Source organism: Pinus tabuliformis, chromosome 5_1 (genome assembly GCF_031772625.1).
Source record: "Pinus tabuliformis cultivar Carrire ecotype Pingquan chromosome 5_1, CPIR1, whole genome shotgun sequence".
Lineage (NCBI taxonomy): Eukaryota > Viridiplantae > Streptophyta > Pinopsida > Pinales > Pinaceae > Pinus > Pinus tabuliformis.
Window position 1 is genome coordinate 421,797,266 of NC_142305.1, and position 13,442 is coordinate 421,810,707.

Here is a 13,442-nt window from a genome sequence, read left to right on the forward strand (position 1 = left end):
CTCTTCTTGCCCAATGTCTATAAAGAAAATACGAGCATAGAGAAAGCCAAGAAATAACTCGAAAGAGTTCTTTGTATTCGGTGTACTTAATAAGAGAGCAAACACTTTCTTATATAGGTTACATTAACACTGAGTCAATCCACTTTATGAATGTGGGATTGATCAATAAGACATAAAGCAAAAATATAACATAAAGTTAAATGCCTAAGTCTAATTTATTATTGACCATTATTACATAATTTAATACCCTCCCTTAATGGTCAATTTACTAACTACACCAAGCTTATCCCGAAACTTTACATATTTTTCAGGACCCAAAGGCTTGGTAAGAATGTCTGCAGTTTGATCTTCTGTGGGATAGTACTGCAGCTGAATTGATCCATCTTCTACAAGTTGTCTGATGAAATGGTAGTGTATATCAATATGTTTTGATCGCTCGTGGAAGACTGGATTTTTGGCAAGTTTCATCACCCCTTGATTGTCACAGAAGAGGGGTGTGGGCTCGGTTTGTTGCATATGCATATCTGAAAGCATCCTCCTGAGCCAAACTGCCTCGCATGCTCCTTTCACTGCTCCTCGATATTCTTCTTTTGTTGAGGAAAGGGCTACTACATGTTGTTTCTTGCTAGTCCATGTGACTACACCTGTGCCAAGGCTGAAGACATATCCAGAAGTGGATTTTCTGTCATCAACAGAACTTGCCCAATTTGAATCTGTATATCCACTCAACCTGGATTCTTTGCTTCTGTTATACAGAATGCCAAAGTCAAGTGTCCCTTTCACATATCTCAGAACTCGTTTTGCTGCGGTCCAGTGTTCTACTTTTGGCGCTGTCATGAACCTGGAAATGTAGCTCACAGCAAAACATAAGTCAGGTCTAGTGGCTGTAAGGTATATCAAGCTCCCCACTAGTTGCCTGTATATGGACTCATTAACTTCCTTAGAGTCCGTCTGGGCTGAAAGTTTCAACCCTTTCTCCATAGGTGTAGATGAGATTTTGCAATTTGTCATTCTGAATCTATCCAACAAACCTCTGGCATATTTTGATTGTGATATGAAGATGCTGCTACCTGTTTGCCAGACTTCTACACCTAAACAGTAGTGCAGGAGGCCTAGATCAGTCATGTCAAAAGATTTTCTTATATTATTTTTTATCTGTTCTATAGCCTTTTATTCACTACCTGTGACAATGATATCATCTACATATATAACCAGAAGGATGATATCATTACCAACTCTTTTGACATACATGTTGGAATCTGAAGGACTCCGCTGGAACCCCTGTTCATCCAAATATCTGTCAATCTTAATGTACCACGCTCGAGGTGCCTGCTTCAAGCCATATAGAGCCTTCTTCAGTCGACAGACCAAATGCTCCTTTCCTGAAACCTGAAACCCCTGTGGTTGCTGCATGTAGACTTCTTCCTGCAAATCTCCATTGAGGAAGGCACTTTTCATGTCCATTTGATGGACTTTCTAGCCAAATTGTGCTTCCATGGCTAGAACAAGACAAATGGTGCTCATCTTTGCTGTGGGAGCAAAGGTTTCCTCATAGTCGATGCCTTCTCGTTGAGAGAATCCTTTTGCAACCAATTGTGCTTTGTGTTTGTCAAGTGTACCATTTGCTTTGTACTTGACCTTGTAGACCCATTTGCAGCCTATGGGTTTCTTCCCTGGTGGAAGAGATGTGAGATCCCAAGTCTGATTTTTCATCAAACTCTCATGTTCAGATGCCATGGCTTTCTCCCATTCAGGTCTTCCTTTTGCCTCCTCAAAGTGTTGTGGCTCATAGATTTCCTGTAGGTTAGCCATAAGAGCAAAGTTAACCATAGATGGTTGTTGTATGCTCTTTCCTCTGGATGATCGTCCCTCGATCATTTCTCCTATCCGAACATCACCAATGGTGTTATGCCACCATTTTGGTCTTGTCATGGGATCTTCCCCACCCAAATCAGTATTGCCACCATGACTTGGGCTTCCTGTAGGAATATCATCTGACTGTTGAATCAAACTGTCAGGAGTAGAAATCACCGAACTATGAGTCTCATCTTCCCCCCGTTCAGGTGGAGCTGCCTAAAGCCTAATACCTGAATTTGTTGGCACCTCTAGGTGTTTGGTAATTCAGGACTCAAAGAAGATTGGAAAGGTCCAATATCTTCATCAACAACATCGCTGCTGAAGATCACTTGATGAGTGGTTGGATCAACCAACCTGTAAGCCTTGTGAGTGTCACTGTACCCTGTAAGCATCAATTTCTTACTCTTTGGATCTAACTTGGTTCTTTTCTGAGCTGGAATCCAAGTATACACAGTAGATCCAAAGACTTTCAGATGACTCACTTTAGGCTTTCTACTAGACCATGCTTCCTCTGGTGTCTTCTTCTTTACCGACATCGTTGGAGATCTATTCAGCAGGTAAACTGCTGTGAATACTGCTTCAGCCCAAAACCTGTGTGGAACAGACCTGTTCTGCAGCATACATTTGGCCATCTCCGTGATGGTGCGATTTCTTCTTTCAACTACTGCATTCTGTTGTGGTGTGTAGGGTGTGGTGTATTGTCTCTTTATGCCATGCTTAGTACAAAAGTTTTGGAATTCTTTGGAACATAATTCTCCACCATTATCAGACCTAAGAGTGGTTATGTGACAACCTGACTCTTTTTCTACTAATGCTATGAACTTTTGAAATTCATTAAACTCTTCAGATTTTGGCACATAGTAGACATTGAGAAAGAGTAATGCTTTTTCTCCAAAGGAAAGCTGAATATGTCCTTTACCAACGACCTTATACTTGGCCCCACCACCAAATATTACTGAATCCTTGGATGAGCGTGCCTTGAACTTTGTGTACCAATCTTGCTTCTTGGTGAAATGTCGGGATGCTGTAGAATCAATATACCAAGTAGATGATTTGGATTGGTCTACTTGGGTTGTGGCTATGAAGGCATAGAAGGCTAATTCCTTCTCCTCAATGGGCTTTGCAACATGAGCCTTTGGCTGAGTCCCTCCCTGGTTGGATTTGTGGTCAACCAACCTTTTCCTGGAGTATTTTTTCACATGGCCTGTCTTGCCACAATAATGACAAGTGATGGTCTTCTGTCCTTGGGGACCATCCTCCCCGCTTTGTTGGCCTTTCTTATTGGCCCTGTTTCCTTTGCCTTTGTAATTAGCCGCAAAGGCCTGCTCAGAACCCTCTGTCTCAGTGCTGTTGTCGAACTGTTTCTTCCATTTGTCCTGCTGTAAGAGTTTATTGCAAATCTCTTCGAACTTCAGGTCAACATTCGTAGTAGTAATGTTTAGGGTTTCAATGAAAGTCTTACAGGCTCGTGGTAAGATTTTCAGCGTGATAACCACCATGTCCTCTTCCTCCATCTTCCGACCAATGGCTAGCAACTAATATTGAATGTCCTTGATCTTGAGCAAGTGCTCTTGCAATGAGGCACCTTCACTCATCATGATCGAGAACAACATGTTCTTTAGAAATAATGCTCGCCCTTTGTCAGATGTCTCATGAAGATCTTTCAAATGCGTCCAAACTGCAGTTGAAGTTTTGCCTGTTTGAACTTCAGGAAGCATCTCATCTGTAACTGACAGTTTGATAAGCATCATGGCCTCTCTGTCATAGCTGTCAAACTTGTCCTGATCTTTAACTGCAACTCTGGGTTAGGTAGTTTTGCCCAGAACCACCTCATCCAAGCAATGGTACTCAAAGATTGCGAGCATCCGTTGTTTCCACGTGTTGTAGTTCTCGCCAAAGAACTTCTGGCTGTTTTCCAACATGATATTGTTCAATGAAGCCATCTCTGCAAGTCGAATTTGGGAAATCTCCCACCAAACTGATCAAAAGCGCCTCAAAAATGCTGAAAAATAATAGATCAGACACTAAAAACACCAGATCTGCAAATCTGGTCCACAAATCAGTTACAAGCAGATCCAATCTGCTATAAAACAATCTGATTTGTCACAATTCGAGAGAAATTGCAGAAATTACAGCAAGCAGTTTAAAAAATTACAGACCGTACGGCTGCTTGGCGGCTGTTTGTTGGCTGTACGACAACTGTTTGACAGCTGGAAAATGGCAGCTATTTGTACAGAAAAAAATAACAGCACAGGAATTGACTGTTGTTCCGTACAATTCCATACTACTGGTTTTAAAACCTAAAAATCGCTTGATTGACCTGAAAAGATTTTGGTTCTCCACTGTGCTACATGGCGATCCCTCAGTCCTTCACTGTCGGCAATAGTCCCTCGAGTCTTCACGCTCTCACAGTTCCGTGGCTCGATAACCTCGCTTTGATACCATATAAAGAAAATACGAGCATAGAGAAAGCCAAGAAATAACTCGAAAGAGTTCTTTGTATTCGATGTACTTAATAAGAGAGAAAACACTTTCTTATATAGGTTATATTAACACTGAGTCAATCCACTTTATGAATATGGGATTGATCAATAAGACATAAAGCAAAAATATAACATAAAGTTAAATGCCTAAGTCTATTTTATTATTGACCATTATTACATAATTTAATAATGCCTATTGATGAAGGAAAGTCATGGCAGCTGATTATGATTATGGTAACTCTGATGATGCCTTGATATATCCCTATTACTAGAGAGGTTGCATGAAGCTGCATGATTATGATTGATGACTTTGGCGCATGGACCTAAGGAGAAGGGACAAGTTATAGGTGGCTCGATGATTATGTTTTGGCAAGGTCACTTTCCCTATATTCAAAGGGAGTTTTGGATAAGCCATGCTGATTGGATTGTAAAGATGCAACTATTGATGATGTCTGATTGATGACCCTCTCGTTTATCAATATAAGAGGGAGTTAGATTTTAAAGTCAAGATGGAAGACCTAGCCTTGATGCACTATTCCCTGTACTTAATGGTGTGATGAGATGGAGAAATTGTTGGTCTGCATATGTATATCTTGTGGGATCCTTGGTGTTCTTGATAAACACCCTATCAGTCATCTATGGAGACTGATAGTCGATCTATGGATGAGCCTCATATATTGGATAACTGCTTATTGAGATATCTTTGTGATTCTATTATCTATAATTTGAGATACACTGTTGGAATCTAAGATTCCATGAATATTCTGATGCTGGCTCGGTTGGCAGTGTGATGGATGGAAAGAGCACATCTAGTGCTATATCTCTTGATTCGATTGCTCTGGAAGCACTATTGCAGCTGAATGTATATAACAATAAGTATGTCTTATTATGAAGCCAGTTGGTTGAGGGAGCTCTTTAGTGAGCCATTTGAGCACATTCTGGTATATAGCAACAAGTATGGCTTATTATGAAGCGGGTTGGTTGAGGAACCTCTTCAGTGAGCCATTTGATCACATACTGGTAACCACTGTTGTATTTGCGATATTCTTGAGTGGGATTCATTTTTCAGAGAATCCATGTTCCACGACAACTCCAAGTATTGGGTACCGTTTTATCTTGTATTGGGTACATTGGAGAGCTACCAAGCTCCATCATTATTGGTTGGATGAGCAAACTATTGTCTTCCTTACATAACCTCTTGGTAAGGTCAAGATTATCTTTCTTCAGAGAGGTTGGGAGTCGTGGATAGACCCTACTAGAAGGGTCTCAGTTGAACATTGAGCTCTGGGAGCTCCTAGGGGCCTGGGGTACTTCTTGGAGCTATGTGCGACCATAGGGTGAATGGTTTGTTGATTTTTGTGTAGCTTGGGAGGTACTCCAATCCCTAGTGTTCAAGGGTTGGAGGTCAAAGCGCCACAAGTAGGCTTGTGGGCTTGGAACTCAAGACTGGGGTCTTGTACCCAATCGTGTTTGGGGCAATTCTGGAAGCACATTTCTACATGTGATGACATGAGACAATAGAGGGCAGAAAGGAGAATCCAACGCTTTGAGAATCGTCGAATTTCGAGTTGTAGAAGTGGAGAAATGAATTTTTGAAGTTGGCAAATAATTATTGGTTTTCAAGTCATGTAGGCTTGAAGTAAAATTTAGGCAATAGATGTGTCTCTTCACTAATTCGTTGGAGCGCCTTTATTGGCTATAAATAAAGGGTGATTTGATGTGTTATAGGCGTCCATGTGTGCAACACTTGTCTCACAAGGGCTCGGTGGAGAGAGGTATTTCTGTTCTAGGCTGCAACACGGAGGAATGGACCAACGTGGGTTAGAGGGATGTTTTGATGCCATTTCAGGAGCACCGAGATGCTGGAGTAAAGGCCGCAATGCCTTGCTGGGGGGCTGGAGGAGGAGGGGTTTGTTTCAGGTGGGACAACCCTCAAAAGAGGTTGTTGCAGACTGTTTGAAGGAGTGAAGGACAACCGCTGTCATAACAGGGAGGACAATCCTTGTTAAGGGCTAGAAATTGCCCATACATTGCAGCGTGGAGGGAGAACCTTTCACTAAAGGACAACTGTAGTCCTTGGGGCAATTTTGGGCAGGAATAAGGGTTGGAAAAGGGACTTTCATGATGCCCTAGTTTGCAGATCTGGAGCAACCTTCAAACAATGGACAAAGGTACGTATTTTAGTGAATGTTTGCAAGTGTTGGATCCTAGTTTGAGGATCAGTCTTGGATCGTTTATAGGGAAATCTGTGGAAGTCAAAGAGGAGGGGCAGACCTCATGGTTAGATGCCCCAAACAAGCAACAGTTTCCACAACGATTGTGTAGCGGACTTGGAGCGGAAGTTTGATGTGTGTTGGGTCAAAGAGTTTGACCATTGATTGGATTAATTGATGGGTAACTTGAGGATACCTTAAGAGTTGTTTGGAGGAGCCCATGTGGATTGTTGGGAAGCCTACCAAGCAACCAAGGTGACAATAGGCACATCAGATTGGAAGATGGACAATAACAAGCAGAGTTGCAGATGGACTCTCGTATGACAGTTGGATAGATGTCCTAGGTGAGGACATGATTGGTGCCCAAATTTGTGTAATAGCTCCTCTATTGCAGAAGCAAAGGGCGGATTGGTGAAGTCTGTGGGCAGCCATGTGTAAGGGTCTCCTAGGTGTGAGGATGCCCTAACTAGGTGCAAATGCTACAATGTGGACTTGGTCTCTCGTGGACTGTTGGAGGGTAGCGTGAGAGAAGACCAAGTGTGGATGTGATTGGGCACTTATGGTCTACTGGAGGACAATGTGATAGTGTCCAAGTTGGAGCCCAGTGAGCAACACCTTGATGGACAAAGGTGGTTGCAAGAGAGGCAGTTGATGAGCTCAAGGGTCTGATCAACTAGGAGCAGTTTGTGGAGCCCGAGACTTGTGTGTGGAGAAGGACATCTACAATAGAAGATGGGTAGTCCTCCTAGCCCGTGTTCATTGTGGGAGATGGACATCTTATAGTGATAGGTGGCAACCCTCCGTGCCCTATGTTGGTCTTCATCGAAGCAACGTAAGAAGATCATAGTGGGTTGAAGTCCCTGAGTAGCTAAGGGGCAGCAGTGGGAAGTTGAGAGTTGTTCAAAAGTGGAGTTGTGAACAACTCGACAGGAGTCTCAATGTGTTGTGGCCTTGATGGACTAAGGCACAACTAGAGCAGATTGGATAGTCGAGATTCAGTGGCTAGACGGACTTGGAGTGTTGATAGAGGCAGGAGTTGCAGATTGGGAGCTGAAGGACTGGGCAGGTACAGGGTACGACTGAGGGGAGATGAGAGAGTCAACTTCATCAGCCAGATGGTCAGAGTATCTTGTTGAGGGTAGATTGGTCGTCGATGGACTGACACCAAGCCCCAACTTGTATCTTGTACTAGTGGATGTATGAGGGCCATTATCCTTGGTATGGGAGCCCTAGATTGTTGTATTATATGTTGTAAAATATAACGAAGTTGGGTTGAAAATTGTAAAAAATTGTCTATATTTTGTGCTTGTGTGATTTACTGCTGTTTATATTCCGCTGTGCAAAGTAATATCGTTGAGATTCTTGGTTTGGTAGCATTAGAGATTTTAAGATTCTATCCTAGACCCAAGGTTGTGGAAATTCAACATGGTTCACCTTCCCCTATAGGTATGTTGTGTATAGGGTCAGTGGTTCACCTTCCCCTATAGCTGATGATATATGCATAGGATGAGTGGTTCACCTTCTCTTGCAGATAACCTAGTGAGAGATGCATATAAGCATCTGTCGGTTGTCACATGTGGACATGTCGGTGGGACGTGGTTCATCCTTTCCCCACATGTAGGATGCTCATTCCCTATGATTGATGGTTGACATGTCGGTGGGACGTGGTTCTTCCTTTCCCCACGTGTAGGATCCTTCCTACGATTGTTGGTTGGCATGCATGTAGGACGTGGTTCATCCTTTCCCTACTCTCGGTGGTTTGTATGCGTGTAGGATGTGGTTTATCCTTTCCCTACGTGTGGTTGTGAGCAGGATGTGATTTATTCTTTCCTTGCTGTTGCCCTAGCGTCATCCTACCCATGTAGTCCAAGACACATGAGAAGTACCTCTCATTTGGCCAGTGAGTTGGGAAAAGTGGTTAGGGACCATAGCACTAACGATGGACGCATCGTGTACTGCCGTACTCCCTATGACTAGGATGCGTGGTGTTCAACATCTTGATTTGGGATAAAATCCATTGGGGTTCTACCCCTGGATTGATTTTTGTCAGTGGAGAGTGGCAAGGTCTTGCGACTCACTCTTGATCAATTCTTCTTCATTGTTATATCAATGTTCAACAGAGTAGAGACAAGATGATATATAATGACAGGATGGATTGGCAGGTGGAATTCTCCCTAGTTGAGAGGGAGTGTTAAAATTGGCAACTAGGGCAAAATTCCACTATTGGACAACTCATTTGATGGAGATGATTATTGCATTGAATTCCTCTTTTCGAGAGGACCAAAATCAACCTAAAGATCATCAAATTTGGACAAGCAGAAATCTGTTTTTGAATTTATGCGCACACATAAAAATTGTCAACGTCGGCCACATCTTCATGTAGGTTCATGAAGCCCAAGAGACATGTCACTTCACCCTCAAAGATTTGTATATATAAGAGAGATCTCTAACCTCATTTGGCACCTCAGTAACTAACACATCCTTTTCTCTCCTCATTTGATTGGTTCATACAACTTATTGTGCATCTCTTTTCCTCACACACGTGGCAACACAAGGACGAATTACATGGCCGAAATTTCAGAGACTGTTGTAGGTTTGAATAGTGTTGACCAGGGGTGGTTTGACATCCTTTGATTGCGATTTTTGGGCCAGACTTTTGTTTTTGGCAGGCTGCATCTATTGGCTCAGGAACCCAAGCATTTTGTTGACTTTGATTGCAGACCAATTGCAGTGTTGACTGCAAAGTTTGACCAAGTTTGACCGTTGTTTTCATGACTATTTTGGGCTGACTTTGACCATTTCAGAAGGTCGAGTTTCACTGCCTTTGACTGAGCTCCATAGAGGACTATCTACTACTGCGTTGACCATCGTTGACTTTCTGGTTAGGGTAGAATTTGATTGCTATTGACTGCAGATTTGTCAGGGCTATTTTAACTTTTATTTGGCAAGTCAATTTTGACTTTTGAACTCTCTCTCTCTCTATTGAATATTTGATATAATAATAAGAAGAATTGATCAAAGGGTTTTCCCCATCTTGGGGTTTTTCCCTGGCATCCACCAAATCTGCTGTCCTCTTGTCTTGGCTTGTCTTCTGCATTTATGTTTGATGTTCTTTCATCAGTTACTGTCATATGATAATGGTTAATGTGATTGCTAATGGATTAATGGAATTAATAATGGGCTAATGGATTAATGAAGTAATTGACCTAAGCAAAGAACATGTTAACTCAAAAATTAACATAAGGGCATATTAATACTACAAATAGAGATCCCCTTCTGAAATTAGGACCAAGTTCTCACAAAGATGTTTTCTCCCTTGGTAGGGGTGGCTAATGGTCAACCCTATTAGGTTCTTCCAGCCCCTAAGGGGAAGTGGCATTTCCTCAGTCCACCCTTCAATTCATAAGTGTTAGTGTATAATAATGTGGCAATGGAGGGGAGAAGACTGGTCAAGTGTCATGGTCAAAGGAACCAACTGATGGGGTTGTCCACATCCTTAGTGTATAAATGTGAGGTAGTATTTGTGGATGCATGAGTTACTGGCTCGACTTGATTTTTCCACCCCTCTAGTGTGCCTTTTACTTCTTGATTATTCCTTGTATTACCGCTTATAGCTCAACGGTTAGAGTTTGCTTTGTATGATATAACAATCTTATTACCCCTTTAATATTAGTTAGTTTGTTGCTCATTAGGGTTGGGACATGCAAGTGTTCCTCTTTGATATAATGGAACATCATGTGCTCAGGAATAGGGTGATGGCCATATGAGGTAGGGAGAGCTCATGCTAGGCTTTTGCCCACTTGCTAATCTTTATGTCCTGGGCATCTTTTGCATTTTGATTTTTCTTTCTTTTGTTTTATTGTGGCCATGATATGCTTTTTCATTTTCTTTTAGCTGCATCAACCTCCCAGGGAAAAATTTCCAGGTCCTACTCAAGTTAAGTGGACATATGAGTGCCAAATGCCCAAGAACCAATGACAAGTTGTACCGGGAGAATGGATGTGAGATATAGGGCTTGTAATGTAGGGTGGAAGGTGCCAAGTATGGTATAGAGAAAATGGAACACACTATCTCAATCATGGCTTTCCAAGTAGTCCCCGTCCTATAACCCAAAGGGCGAGGTCCCACTAGACTAGGGTTAAAGATTAACCCCCTTGGTAAGGTGAGAGAACAAGGATATGGTCAAGGTCGGCTAGTCTTCCAGATCGCCCATCATCCATACTAAATGCCCAAAGAAAACAAGTATAAGCACCCAATTGCAAAATGATTAGAGTACCTTTTGAATAGCAACCCACGTTCATCCAAGTGCCAATGTCAGATGGTGAGAGGCACATGGCATATGATCGTCCATTGGTGGTTAACAGGGGTTGTCTGGCTGACTGACTAACTGTGAAATATAGGAGAGAATTTTTCTTCTACGGGGTTACCCATTTTGGAGGGTAACAGTCACCTCCTCTATAAATAGGTGTGCAATTCCTCTCATTTTTACATGGTTGGATTGAGGTAGAAATCCCTTAGCAAATCTGAAATTTCTGAAATTTATCTTGTTTCTTAATTTTGGCTATGGAGGAATAAGTAGAGGATATTTGTTGATGTGGGTGGTCTTCTTTTCATGGACAAATATTTGTAAAGCTTTGAATGGATGCATGGTGATCTAAGTGTTCTTTCTTCATCTTGGCTGTGTTTATGTTGATGATTATTAAATAGTCACCAAAGTGTTGCAACTTGTCGGTTTTTTTTTTTTATCTCATTGTCCCTCTTGAACAAGCCCTTCATCGAGCTCTTTTGAAAATTAGCTAAGTGTAAGCTCACTCCCTTATCCATCTTTGCAGATTGTAGGACGTGTAGGTCAAACCTCTAAGGGATGCAAGTGGGTCTCCCTTAGTCTTTGAACCTAATTCATTCCATTTCTCTTCAAGTGTGTTGATCCTTGACCCCATATGCCGCCAAAAAATATATTGGCAAGCTAGGCACCGATCTTCTATTCTACATCACCCGTTTCTTTCATAAATCCTTTATTACGTTTTATTGGGGCTTACTCTCTGAAATCATCTTGTGATTCCTTGATTGTGCATGTTTGTGGATCTACCCTTTGAACTCAAATATGGAAATTACCTTAAGAACCCTAGAAATCCTATCTTCCACCTTAGACCCTAATTGTTAGATCCTTTGATTGCTGGTAATAGAAGTAGAATCCTTAGGGGTCTCTTGACTTGGTTTGACTGGGCCATCGATCCCTAAGATCTAATAGGAGAACCCCCCTCGAGCTAGAGGAAAGCCAGCTAAAAGTGAGAGGAAGGTTGGAGATGTGACAATGGCCCTCGCCTAATTACACAATGGGTCTTGCACTTGAGCTTTAGAAAGTTATCTGAAGAAGTTGTTGTAACATGAGTATAGCACCTATAGGGTACTCATCACCCCCAAGGGCTGAGATATGCTGAAAGTAGGAGGCAATCATTTTCGTAAATTTGGAGGGTCCTTGCAAGGTCTGCAATAGCCTCTGAAAGATGTAAGGCCAAGTGTATTTTTATTGCAGTGGGATCACATACTAAGTGTAACATTCTAGTATTAAATATTGTGATGAATGAGTTGTTTTTGGGTATTTTGAACAAATTATAGTTTGAAGGCTGCCAAAAATTGACAGAATAACTTATTTTCTAGTTCTCCTTATTAATCCATTTTAAATTGGGGGAAAACTACTTATCACATTTCCATTGGCAGATTCTGTTGAATTGGGTGGAGTTGACAGCGCAGACTATGGAATTTTCAATGAGGCCAAGGTAATCATATATTGAGATAACACCCTTATTTAAAGTTTAAATAACCCATCTTACTTTTCACCTCTATGGCTGAAGTCTTCACTACTTCTCATTGTTGTTTTTGCAGGTGCAAAAAGCAATTACATTTGCAAGAAAAGCACATACTGGTCAGATGAGGAAAACAGGGGATCCGTATTTGACTCACTGTTTCCATACCAGCAAAATTCTAGCTGCGCTAGTCGCATCCAGTGGCCAAAGGGTATGATGAGCATAAAATTATATCTTTGAACCATGCATTTATAGCCTTGAACTATGTAGCTTTTTGCAACAGAATTTTCAGTCAACCCATATACACACAATGTGTGTGTATGTGTATGTGTACACACACATATATATCTAATCTAAAAGCATTGGCCGTGGAAATTTCTGGAATATACACAGGTTCTTTAAATGCTCTATTTATAATTGGTTCCCTTTTGCATCATAGCATGAACTGTTTGTAAGCCATCAACTTTATAGTTGCACAATTGTACTTTATTCATGATTGCTGTGCTTTTGTAACATAGCATGAATTGTTCGTAGGTTGTGAACACTGAATACTATAGTGGCAGGTATACTTCATGATGTCATAGATGATGCTGGAGAAAACCTGAGAAATATAGAACAGGAATTTGGAGATGATGTTGCAAGCCTGGTTGATGGTGTCTCAAAGTTAAGCTACATCAATCAGGTAATGCTGTACAGAGCAACTGGCTATGTTCCCCACTTTTGTATCCAAAATTAACTTTTTTTTGTCTAGGGTAGAATGCTCCAAGAAGTATCTCCCCTTCTGCATATTTTAAGGCCACAATGAACAAAGTTATTTTAATTTTTTTTTCAACTAGCTTTAATTCATGTATTCCAATTAGATAAATTACTTGTCAACATGCCTTAGGTCAATGAATTTCCTTTTTGTATATTTAGTATTTACAGTGATCTGTGGTGATCATTTATTTTGTTTGTTCAATTATTTGTTCTCTTTTGTTCAATTTATTCCTGTATTGAGCATGCACTTGTCTGCCTTACGAGTCTTCCAAAATTGCTAGAGGACTTAAGCTATTGATCCCTCCGTTGTAAAAATCCATTAGAGT

General features: G+C 41.3%; 1 long non-coding RNA gene across 1 annotated transcript in view; it reads left to right on the forward strand.

Moving 5' to 3' along the window:
- The window catches only part of LOC149165287 (uncharacterized), a 21,920-nt gene extending 8,878 nt beyond the window's left edge, over window positions 1-13,042 (forward strand). Inside the window, exons 3-4 of the long non-coding RNA XR_016260321.1 lie at window positions 12,440-12,571; window positions 12,924-13,042. This is a non-coding gene — a long non-coding RNA (uncharacterized LOC149165287). The remainder of the gene's footprint in view (window positions 1-12,439; window positions 12,572-12,923) is intronic.
- The last annotated feature ends 400 nt before the right edge of the window (window positions 13,043-13,442 follow it).